Source organism: Gopherus evgoodei, chromosome 23, assembly GCF_007399415.2.
Source record: "Gopherus evgoodei ecotype Sinaloan lineage chromosome 23, rGopEvg1_v1.p, whole genome shotgun sequence".
In the NCBI taxonomy this organism is placed as follows: Eukaryota; Metazoa; Chordata; order Testudines; family Testudinidae; genus Gopherus; species Gopherus evgoodei.
The window spans coordinates 4,305,875-4,318,870 of NC_044344.1; the positions used below are offsets into that span (position 1 = coordinate 4,305,875).

The 12,996-nt window shown below is 45.5% G+C and overlaps 1 non-coding gene across 1 annotated transcript; it reads right to left on the reverse strand.

Annotated features, from left to right (window-relative positions):
* Positions 1-2,240: 2,240 nt before the first annotated feature.
* Positions 2,241-2,314, reverse strand: TRNAN-GUU. The gene has a single exon. It is a non-coding gene; the product is annotated as a tRNA-Asn (tRNA).
* Between the last annotated feature and the right edge of the window lie 10,682 nt (positions 2,315-12,996).

Below are 12,996 nucleotides of genomic sequence, written 5' to 3' on the forward strand. Positions count from 1 at the left end.
GAAAATAGTTGTCTTAAAAAAAGAAAAAAAGAAAAAACTCCTTGGAAAACAAATGCACAATAATATGCATTTTAAAACAATGAGCCACAGACCACAGAAGGGATTAAAAAAAATCTTTGTAAATGATGCTGCTGGATTTCTTTTAATGCACAAGTTAAAGAGAAATTTGCTTCTCTAAAGGGTATTGGGTTTCTTTATCCTCCCCCTTCCCCCCAGTTCTCCAGTGCTCTGTAGGAGACAGGATTAATTGTTTAATACAGAGGAGTGATGTTGTGCCAAACGGAAAAGGATCCATATGTATAAAACTACCTCAAAATGCACAACAGATTAGGCAGCTTGGTTTAAATGAAAACTTCAGGCCTGTTTATGTTCACACTGCTGAAATGGACAACTCTCTTAAAGGGACAGCCCCCCCATCTTTTCTTTTCTTTTCAAAGCAGGTATGTAAAGTGTTTCCCACTTTACGGTGTAGCTCCCAGACTATAATCTAAAGGCCACAGTGTATCTGGGACTGGGAGGAAATCCCATACCTTAATGCAGTTCACTGAGAAGAGGAAAAGCATCAAACGCAGAAGCAGCTAGATGGAAATATTTTGTAAAGCCAGACTGAAGCAGGCCCATTGTTCCTCCCTTTCGCATATTACTGGGCCTCTCTGTAGGAAAATATTCCATGCTGTAAACTGAAGAAATAAACAGAAATTGTGATTCCCTTCCTGGGGAGTTGCTTTTCTCTTTGCTTTGTGAACAATATTTCATAGAACCTGAAGTCAGAAGGGACAATTCAGATAATCTAGTCTGACTTCTTAAGTAACACAGAATTTCACTCACTAATTCCAACAATAGAAAACACAAATCTTGCCCTATTAGTTTCAATAGTAAAAAAACAAATCAGATGAGGCAGAGGTTGGTTTGTTTTAAGCAGGTTTTGTGGGGGAAAAAGTTGTTTTCAAAATAGGGAACTGGAATTAGAGAAGGTTGGAAGTTTCATACCCTCTGCTCCTCGTTCTTTTACTAAAAATAGTTATTGCTTTCAGGTCTCTGATCATTTTTTTAATATCCTGCCACTCATATTTTCTTCTTTGCAGATGGAGATGCTTATTTTGAGGGAACCACATGTTTGTATTACATGCTGAATGGTCTCCAGAGGCCAGATTTCCAAGCACTCAATGCCTGCAACCAGGGACAGATTTTCCAAAGAGCTCAGCTCCCAGTCCTGCAAACACTTCAGGATGTGTGTAACATGACCCACCTGCACAGTCCTGTTGACCGCTGTGGGCCTTCCCCAGGCCCAATCCGGCACACACTCTTCATTTTAATCCCAGCCGCAGACCTGCTGACATTATAGCAAAGCACAGGTGTAAATGCTGGCATTAGAACATCTGCCTCTGACTGGATTTTGGCAAATTTAGACCCAGATTCAAAAAAGTCTTTAGGCACCTCTCTTCTACCGATTTCAAAGTTAAGAGCCTAAATAGCTTTGTGGATCTGAGCCCTAACCCCTCTCTCCTAGTTGGTCCTACCCTTTACTCCCAGGCAGGCCTGAAAACAACTGCAGTCAGATTTTTTGGTGAAGTCCCCACCCCCAATTTTGTTATTTTCTGGGGGGGAAGGGGTGAATCATAAATTCAGGGGGGTTGAATGAGGTAAAAGGAACCTGAAGAGCAAGGCTAATCTCTATGACAACCTTTCCTTCTCTTCTCTCTGAAGAAAGGGGCACCCATGCGAGGCATTGATATTCACAGGAAGTGCTATTAATACCGACCAGAGTCACCTGGAGCTAATCGCTGGTCAGAACTGTCTAGCTCCCCTGCTTTCCTGGGGGTATGGTGGGCAGCTAAAAGAAAACCATCTGTAGCCCCTCAAAACCATGGAGAAACTCTTTGCACGTGCCAGCTTCCCAGCCTCCTCTGAGACTTGCATTCATTCATTCATTTTCCTCCTTAGAGCTTTTGGGGCTCAGGTCTCTAGCCCCCTACCTTCCCATTGATTTCAGCCTAAATTGGAGAATGCGGACCTGGATGACTGGGACATTCTGTCCCCAACCCATTACACAAGGGATACCTTGAACTAACTAACTCACTCACCTCCCCCCACTCCCAGCTCTCTCAGGCTGTGTATCTGATTGTAGGACAAGTCTGGTTCGCAAACGCTGGTCCCTACTCCACGTCCTTTCAATGCAACGCAAATAAAATCAACCCCCAAAAGGGAGCCAAGACTGCAAAATACGATCGGCTTCCCCGCGTCCCTGGGTGGGCTCGAACCACCAACCTTTCGGTTAACAGCCGAACGCGCTAACCGATTGCGCCACAGAGACCAGGACGGAAGCGGGCTTTGCGGCCAGCGCAGTCAAGTCATAGCAACTCTGCCGCTGGCCACGGGGGGCAGGAGGGAGCCAGGAGAGGCGCGCGAGAGACAACAGCTGCTTGCAAAGCTAAGCAAAGCAGGCGGGCGAGCAAAACCCAGCAGAACCGGGGGTGCGGGGGGAAATAGCCTTGAGCAGCTGGACTCCCGAGGCGCAGACGGTGCAGCCCGGGAGCAGGAATGTGCAGCCCCCCAGGTGGCTTGTCCCTTGTGACCTTGCCTAGGCATCTAATTCCTTCTGCTCCTTAAGACGCAAAGGAGACTAGGATTTAGCAACCGAAGGTGGGGAAGATTCTCCTGAATCTCGAGAAGCGTGTGTTGGGAGGAAGGCTCCTGTTCCCGACAGGGCGTGGGTGTGCTGTGTGTCCCCCTGCACATTTCCAGCAGGGGTATCATTCTCCGCCCTGAAACATTGGCGGGTGGAGGGGAGATTTTTAGCAGAAGTATTCGGCAGTTTTCATGGGTGCAGCTGTCACCCCTCCCGTCACATGCGCATTGTCAGGGTGCTGTCAACACCTTACAAAGTTAGTCGCCCCTTCCAGGCTGCACTGTTCCAGGGGGAAAGAGAGTCGCAAGACACAGGGTGGATGTTTTACGAGACAGATTTCTACCGAGATTGAGGCAGCGTTTCAGTGGCATATGCTGCTGGCCTGGGCATCTCCGAAAGGTCTTGCTAAAGACCCTCTCATTGACACCCCAGAAATCTCTCTCGTCACTTTCCTGGAAGAGAGCTCAGCCTTTGGCTGGGATTCTGCCCTTTCACAGCTCGAGCTGAGTGGCAATGTTGGTTTCGGACAGCACCCTCGGTTGCAGTTTGTCTGTGTTACCTCGGCAGGCGTTAGTAAAGCCCAGAATCACCCCACTGTGTTGTGTCACTGGTTAATAGGAAAGAACTCCCCACTGAAGTCAGAGACGGAGCTCTGCTTAAAAAGAGGGGGCTTGATAAAAACCCGTGTGGAGACAGTCGATGAGATCTTTTAACTCAGGATGGGTCCCCTACAATATCCTACCCAGCTTCCTCCAGTCCAAACTCCAGGCTGTTTGCATACAGTAGAGCACAGGAGTATGGGCAAACTGAGGAAGCAGGCAGCCAACCCATCCCTTTACGATTGTCTTCTGGGTTAAAATCAATCAATGGAGTGTAATTAGGTTGCTTTACAAATAGCCCAGCGTTGCAGGAGGAAAGGGGAGTGCTCTAACCCCTTTTATAAAAGCTCTAGGTAGATGTTCTCCAAAGAAGCTTGAGGCAGGATGATTTGGGATCTTGGCTAGTCCTCGGGGTCAAAATATTAGTGAGCATATCAAAGCAGGCGCTTCAGGAGAGAAGCGTCCTTAAAACAGAGCTCCCTGATGTTTTGGGAGTAAAAAGAGCTAATTCCATGGGGCTGATTTTCAGAAGAGCTCAGCTGTTTAGGCACCCGTTTTTGAAGAGCTCAGTTCATTGGGGCCTGAATGTTGCTGAGAATCAGGCCCTAAGTAAGAGTTGAGCTGCTTTGAAAATCTGACCCCTCAACGGTGGGTGATGAGAACTTGAAAAAATGGGATTCTGGACTCTGTCCTGCAGGCCACAGCCCTTTAAATAAAATCAATGGCAAATTATGATGTAATGGGCCACCAAATTCCGTTGTGAAAGAGGGACCAGTCTGAAACCTGTTACATACTCAGCAAGTTTTCTCCATATTGTGTACAAAAAAAATTGTGGTTCTGGGTTGTAGACTTCTACTAAATCCAACATTACTTGTTGTGACCCTCTGCAAACTGGAGCTCAGAACAGAAAAATTATGAATAAATATTTAAGAAAATATCTAGTCATTCTCAATACTAATATGACACTTTTCATCCTCAAAGCTCCTGATAAGGATTAATTGGCTAAGCCTCACAGCGCTTCTTTTGAGACGGGGAAGTAGTATAATCTACATTAGGCTGAGAGGGGAAACTGAGGCATGGAATTATTCCGCGAATTGGGTCAAGATAACAGAGATGCGGTCTCAAAAAGCCGCTGCCGTTTGGGTTCGTACGGCTGGCACCCGGGGGAGGGGGGATTCGATTTGTAAATAAGAAAAATCAAGATTTGTTTTGATCTGGATTGATTCCCCTTACACACATTCAGTTAGACGTAATAACGCTCTTGTCCATCTAACCTCATTCCTGGAACAACTAGATACCCTCAGTCCTGAGGATGGGCCAGTTCGTGCGATTTTTAATCAAGCTCAGCTCCTCTGCAAGACAAAGGACTGGCCTGGTGGTTAATTCGGTTAATTCTAGAATCCTCTGATTTTCCTGTTTAAACGGGGGGTCACTCTCCAGTTACACAGTGCAGGGCATTCGCCTCCCTGGGCATATTTCACGTCTGCAGCGTAGGTGTGACATTTCAACACGCTGAATAGAAACCAGCCTTTTGTTGTTTTGTATTAGCATAAGCACATTCCTCTCACCGCTGCTCCTTATCAAACCAACAAAAATCCATGGCACATCATTGACTATCCCTGTGTAAGACAAGTAACCCCACAGGCTCGCGCTTTTCCTTGTTGCCATTCTGCAAGTTTTATTTTGTTTCTTAGCATGGGAAGATTGAGTAGAATTAGAGGCAATTTAAATGCACGTTTGGTGCTTAAAGCCTGTTCCCATTGAAGTCAAAGGAAAAATCCCTTTGCTTTCAATACCTCAGAGCCCTACATGGGGACGGTCTCTCTCGTTACCTGCCAGATGAAGGCTGCTTGATTTTCATGGTTCCATTGGATAGTTTCTGAGCAGACCATTGCACAGAGATGCATAATTGCACCCTAGTTTAAGAACTCTAAGTCGCCTGGAGACAAGTTGTTAACAAGTTTGTTTAAAAATAGTTGCTAACATTTCCAATACAGAGATTGCTGCTGATCTATCATAATCAATCTTATCCACTCTCAATCCACACACACATAAATACAACATGTATGCATAGCTACAGATAGCTAGACAGACCGATAGAGATGTGTATGTAAGTAGATACTTATATTACCACATATATACAAACACACATATATAGAAGGAGAAAAATATTCATATTTCTATACTCCCAGCTAAGTTCTTCAACACGCACAGAGAGCTGATTATTTGACTGAAGATCTGTTTTACATGTCCTTATATCTATAGCGATCTATTAAAGATTAATTAAGATTAAGATCTGATTAAGATTAGCAACAACTCCTATGTTCTCTAGATGCAAATTACACGGGTGTGTGTGAACCAAGCAACACAAACTACCGTTCTTTGGTTCATCTAATTCATACTCATTTGAGTTGCAGTATTTTATTTGCAACTCAGGAGCTCAGGGCCAATATCAGTTTTAGATCGATCTATCTATCCTTCCATCCACGTGTCTATGCAAATATCCTCAGTGGACTAGATAGATTCCATAACAGGTATGTCCATGTCTGTGGGCATGGATAGCTTGCTAGGCACACAGCGTGCGCACGTACAAAGCAACCCTTTGATTCACCCTTTAGAATTGTTCTGTATATTTTCCTAGCAGGAGGCTTCTGCAGAGCATCCGTTTCCCATCCGACCAGGGCCCGAGAGGAGTGAACAGCCCCGTGGCCTCGAGACGAATGGCGCGTTTCCTGTCAAATGCGCTTTGCCTGCGCCCGCGCTTAGTTATTCCTCAGCCTATTTTTTATTTCAGAGCGAGGGTGAAATTAAAAAAAAATATGAAAAAAAAGTAGAAAGCAACGCGTGTACCTCCATTGTGCTACCTTTGGATTCTCCTGGTGCCTTTAGTATGGATCCTGATTGCAGAATGGGATTGGCACATGGGATTTAGGCTCTGATCCATGTTTGCACACTTAAGCAAGTGCTTAACTTTACTCGCAGCGGTAAACTTCAGCGCGTGCGTAAAGGTTTGCAGAATCGGGGCTTTAGACAGTATGTAGAAAACGTGTTTATGTGCTCAGAGCAGACACACACACACACACACACACCCCTATCTGTCTACCTGGATAACTCACTCTGGGAGACAGGCTGTAATAACACGAGATGACAGATCCATTTTTTTCATCTGGGCTTTATTTCCTGAGTATGTTGCTGCCTATTTAGAGTAATTTTGACCTCGTTGTTTCTTATATACGGATTTCTTTCTTCTTCAATTCGCCTGCTCCTGGAACCTTACCCAGATGCCGTACTGACTGAAACATATTACGGGCCCGATCCTGAAATCCTGATTCAGAGAAAAACTCCCGGGGAATTTTGCCTGGATATGAACTGAGAAATGAAGCCCCTAATTAAACACAATTAAGAGCCTTTTTATTTATCAAGTAGATTCTGTTCTATCCAGAGGGAGCGGCCAGAGGGAGATCAGGGAGGAGATATAAGTACATTCAAATATTTTTCCAATTAAATAAACACACACGCACGATTAAGGAAGTATACAGAATGCATGATTTTTCCCCATACAGAATGGGAAGTGCGATATCGATGCAAATAACAAAGGTTTCTTTAAAATTGAGTTTGACAGAATAATTATTTGTAGATACAAGAGGGAGATGGGACAAGGTGAATGATCTCTTGCTCCTATGAGGAACCAGATCTCTCAGTCATTTACACACACACACCCCCAGGTTGAGTGAAATCCATGCACCGGTTAAGTAAGCGGGAAAATCTCCCACTGACTTCAGTGGGTCACGATATCAATTCTAGTGTTTGTTGCCACGGTGTTAGTAGCCTTCTTTCCGCAGATCACACTAGGGGCAAATCCAAATCTTGTCTTCTCTCACACCAGTGTCATTCCGGAGCACTGTAAGGAAAGCTGGAAGAATCTGTCTCAGAGAAATTGGCATATTCTCCTCCTCCTTGTGGTAAACAGGATATGAAAGAAATGGCCCGATGCTCATCCTGGAGACAGCATGGCAAATATTTCCGAGACAATCCTTGAAAACTAATTCCTGCGAGAACCTTGAACAATTGAACGCGCACACTCACAAGGACACAGACGCACATCAAACATCAACGCACACAAATCATCGACTCTAATAGACAGCCCATAAAACAGACGCCCAAACGTACACAAAACGTCTCACGCAGGCACAGAAATATACACACAGAACACAGAAACACCAACACACACGCAAAATCCCACACAACACACCACCACTCCTCCCATCACACACCCCATTAAGAAAGTCTCCTCAAAGCTCATGAATGAGACCCCTTGATGGTATTGGACTCTTTGAGACTCGGTGGGAAAGTCTGAGGAAGGATCTTCGGTGGTTTCTCTTGCTTCTGACAGCTGAAGCATCGAAGTAATTAATTCTTCATGCATTGGCCTTGTTGTTTCCCTCCTAAATTAAGAGAGAGATCAAATATACCCGCCTCTTACTATCCACCTTAATGGGCTGTTTTTTAAATTCACACGTTCTTCCTTTTCAGCCAGCAGGCAGCAGGAGCGACGAACAAAGCAGAGGAGCAGCAGCCACTCGCCTTGCAAAAACAGAGCCATATTTAGTAAGAGGAAGCGTCGCTTCCAAGAGGTGCCGGCTCTTGGACCCTGATTGGGTGGAAGGCTGCATCCGCGATCTAAATTCAGCCAATGGGCTCCTGCGTTTGAATGCGCATTTTGCCAGCAAATAGGGGAATCCTGGGCAGAGAGATTAGGAAACCGGACAAAAAGCAGTTCTGCTAATTTATGATGTTTTTTTAGTGAGTGACAGAGCCACAACAGGAATTAGTTGGGGGGGGAGGGAGGAGATAGGCAAAAATGATGCATATAGATACACAAAGATGTGTTAAATATATTGTGTCTCGTGTAATCTGAGCTAGTTTTCTGTATAGACAAATAAATAGCTAGATGATGTTATATACACAGATACATAAACCTGATGTGTGTGTACTTAGATAAATATATGTTTGATAGATACATACATATGATGTACACACACGTTCCTTTTCTATATATGTGTGTGTATATAATAATGTACTATATATTGTAGACATCAATGAAAGCAACTGAGAATCTTGACGATCCACCTGCAAACATTTGTGTGCACATAGGTATAGCGAGATGATTATAGACAAGCAGACATGTTGTAACATGTATTCATGTAATTGTCTAATTGTAGCTATTTGTCCATCTAGCTAGACTGGATTGGAAAACAATTATGAACATAAATACACAAAGATGTGTGTACGTGGACATTATAAATATAGTTGTGTCTCATGTAATCTGAGCTGGCTTTCTGTGTAGACAGATATAGAGCTAGATAATGTTGTATACACAGATACATATACGTGGTGTGTATAGATAGATATGATATATGTGTACAGATAAATATGTATAATGTATATACACACTCACCCTTTCTATATATCATGCGTATATCATATAAACCCATATCACATGTCACATTTATCTAAGTACACACACATCAAGTTTATGTATCTGTGTATATAACATTATCTAGCTATATATCTGCCTATACAGAAAGCTAGCTCAGATTACATGAGACAATATATTTAACTTGTGTGTGCATAGATAAATGGATAGTTATGATGTGTGTGTGGGTACAGACACAGAAACACACACACACACACTTTCTTTCTATATATGTGTGTATATAATAATGTGCTAGATACAACGTACAATATATAATATATACCAGCACCAATGAAAGCAACCAAGGAAGCTGGAAGATCCATCTGTAAACTTTGATAAGTGCATAGGTATAATGAGATGATTATATATAAACACATGTGTATGAAACGTGTTTATATCATTGTCTGGTTCTATCTATTTGTCCATCAAACTGGATTAGATGAGCTCACACCCACATCCCTCAGCTTCCTGGAAGATGATGGCTATTCAGAAGCTGGAGGAGAGCATTAACAAGGAGACTGGCTGGGTGGGTGACTTTCCTTCCAGGTTGTCTCTGCTAGTTTGCAGTGATGGGAATAGATCGGTGAGACCGACTTGCCAGAAGCCACCAAAAATGTCTAGTTGGCAACTGAGTGGGACCCTACCAGCCTCTTAGGAGGAAGGACTGACTTGAATGGATCCTTAATCCATTTCGCAGCAGGCCACCTGCAGGTGCCAGTGACTTTGAGATCTGACCTCGCGACTGTATGTGGATATGTGTGTAATGGAGAGAGACAGAGGTGTGTGTGTGTGTGTGTGTGTGTGTGTGTGTGTGTGTGTGTGTGTGTGTGTGTGTGTGTGTGTGTGTGTGTGTGTGTGCGAGAGAGAAAGAGAGAGAGAGATTTTAAAGATTTCTGTCACCAGATCAGGAAACTTCTGTTTTTCATTTTATCTCTGAGTTTTCCGTAGGACTTTTAAAAAGAGTCATTAGGGTTTCCCTTCTCAAATGGTGAACCCTCCCAGGGGGACACTCTCCCAAGCAGCTGGTATAACACCCCATTGGGTTCGGAATAAGCCCCTGAGAAGGTTTTCATTTCCCGTTTGGAGTCATGCGTCCAGAAGAAAGAGGGCCTCGATCCTGTACTCATTGAAGCCAACGAGGGTTTTATCATTTACTTCAATGGGAGCAGGATCTGGCCCGGACATTTGCACATTGGGCGATTGCTTGATTTCAATTTGCCTCCTGAACAAGCAGCTGGTGCCCTAAAAAAACTAGAACATGAGAAGTGGAGCATCGTGCCCAGAGGCCACGTGGAGAGGACTCAGGCTGACCTGTGACGCCACCCTCCCCGTGCTCATGTCATGTCCCCCACGCAAAGGAAGCCAGCTTTACAAGCCAGCCAGCTTTTGGCTGAGTCTGGGGTTTCCTGTCTGTCTCGCTGATTTTCTTGATGTTGGCAGGCTGAGCCCAGGTGCATTGTGGGCGGATCTGTACTGTGGGCTTGAATCAAAATCAGACGGGGCTGGGTCGTACATGTGTATGCGTTAAACATCCGGACTGCACAGGGAAATATCTGTTCTCAAGGAAAAAAGAACAGGAGGACTCCTGGCACCTTAGAGACTAACACATTTAATTGAGCATAAGCTTTAGGATCTTTTTTAAAAGTATCACACCATCCAGAAAGTAGACTCCAAAGACAGTGCATCGGCAAGGATCCCAGGCAGAGCTTTAACTCAAACTGCCTCATGCTCAGCTGTATATGAATCTTTTCCAAACAGCCCTATCATTAAAGCAGGATGCCCTTAAATGCGTTTCCTGTCCCCACGTGTACCCTGGTTTAGAACTATCATCTAACCAGTTTAACTAGGTCGGTAAAGAAAGAAAAAAACAAACCACTGCCTATAAATTGGGGAGTTGATACTTAAGTCGCTTTAGCAAGAGGTAAGGAATGTGCGTGCGTGGTATGTTCAGGACTGTGGGATAACGCCTGTATATTTATATATGACGGACAGAGGTTTGTGTACACCCAGATACCAGCTCTGCTCTATGAAATATTCGTAGAGGCAACAAGGGAAAACAGTATCGTTAGCCTCCCCATCTCTCCTCTGATTCCCCGCTCCCTCCCACCAGCCTCCGACCCCTGTTTTCCGAGTGACAGCAGAGGGAGAAAACAGCTGTCACCTAGCTAAGATGTTTTGATGTTTATTTCCTTGCTTGTTTATTTCATTGAATTTGTTTATTTAATACAAACTCTCTGGGCCCCGCCTCCTTGTTCTCACCCGCTGAGGTTCTCAAGGGAAGGTGCTGGCAGGTTTGCCTCAGTGGAAAGTTCAGGGTTGGGGCAACCAACCACCACTTTGTCCTGCTGCTCCTGCTTCTCTTCGCGGACTTTCATACTTCCCAGGATCTGGCCAAATGCCTTTTGAGGATCTCTCTCTCTCTCTCCCCCACGCATCCCATCCCAGCACCTTTCCCTGGAAGAAGACATCGCAGAGTTGCTTTACGTGCAGCTTCCCATCTCAGGGCACCAGCTTCTCAAACTGGGGAAAAATTACGTGGCCAGCAGTACCGAGACTAAAACCTTAGTTCTTGGCTTCTTTCCTGTGCCTAGGGTCTCTGTGTATGGCGAGGGAAGGGGGGGGGAGATGAGAGATCTGGGGATCTTAGCACCTCTCCAAAATATGGATGGAGTTAAGAAATTAGCAAACTATTTAAAAAACGACTCGCGTTGTTGACCAATGCCCCCAGGATTCTGGGCGCACAGCACCCCAGAGAGCAGGAGGGGAACGGGCAGACGTGGGAGTCTACTGCCTCTGACTGGGTCTGGTGCAGTCTGAACGCAACCCGCTTACAAATCTCCCTTTGAAAAGATATTTTATCCCGAGCGATTTATACTATGTGGATGTAATTTAATCTATGAGAGAGAGCGAGAACAGACAGTTCCCATATGAGGGGAAATTAATCCATTTAGCAATGTTAGGAAAGAAAAGAAAGAAAGATAGATGGGGGTGGAGAGAGAGAGAGAGATTCACTACAAACATACAAAGCAACCTTTGGCTAGATCCTCAGCGGGTAAGAAAAAAATGTTACGCCCGTTTACACTAGCTGAGGATCTGCCTCCCTGTGCAGCCCGTGAGGTACCTACTGCCCCGTCCTAAAAACTGTGTTGTTTGAAATCAAACTGCAACAAGTGCAGGGAAATTCGGGTCTCTTGGGGATGGGTCTGCCCCAAGCCTGGCGCCTTCCGCAGACTAAGGAGATGGACACCGACTGCAAAGCCTGTTTTCCTTCCTGAGCCGTCTCCGGATCTTTCCTTTGAACCGATTTCTATTCGGTTCCCCTCCCCAGCGGGGACCCCTCACCCGAACGCCAAACAACCACCGCGGTCTGTGCTTGTAAGGAACCGAGCACTCTCAAGCCCGATTAAATACCGTGTTATGTTTTGCTAATTGTGGCGGGGCTGCTAATTGAGATAACGGCCAATCAAGGCATTTCATTGTAACCGGAGCCCGACTGAATCCCACGGAGCCTCCGAATTACAACCCCCTCTCCGACACACACGCGTGACTCCACCACACACCAGCTATTTCCCTGGACTAAGAGCTGACTCGGCTAAGACCTCCCAGAGCCTCCTCCATTTCCCCACCAGCCATCGATGGGGATGGAGGGATGAGCCCAGACAGGCAACAACTGATGAGGAAGACCCAGAGCCTCACGTCTCTATATTATAATAATAATTAATAAAAACCAGACACAGCTTTGGCCAGAGCTCTCGGGGAACCATCCAGGGAGGCAAAAGGAAGCAGTTTTCTGTAGCCCGGGCAGGCTGTGAACAATAAATCACACAGTTAGGGTTTTATTGTCTGGCTTTTCTATCTCCAGCCCCTGGCGCCAACAAGCAGCCTGCGTGTGCGTGTGGAGAGAGAGCGCGTTGTGTAATGTGTGTCTGTGGACTCCAGGGTGCACGATCCAAAGTTACAACTCGATATGTTCCGAGAGAGCGAATATCCGCGGTAGCGCCTGTGGCTTTAAATTGCAACCCAGGGGCTGCTTTGCATGCAGGTCAGGTGGGTGCACCAAGCCGCTTGCACGTGGACGACGCACGTGGCGGGCAAGCCCAGTGCTGAGTGATCTCAAGGCGTGGTGGGGTGGTATTTGCAGGGTCCCTGTAGCCCAGTAATGAAACCAGCACAGATTTCAAAGTCAAGGGCTCTTGTGCCAGCACAGCAGGGGTGTGCGCCTGGGGAAGCGGCTGTTAGACACAGCCGAGAAAGTGAACATGACGAGATCTGTATCTTTCTCCGCACGTTTC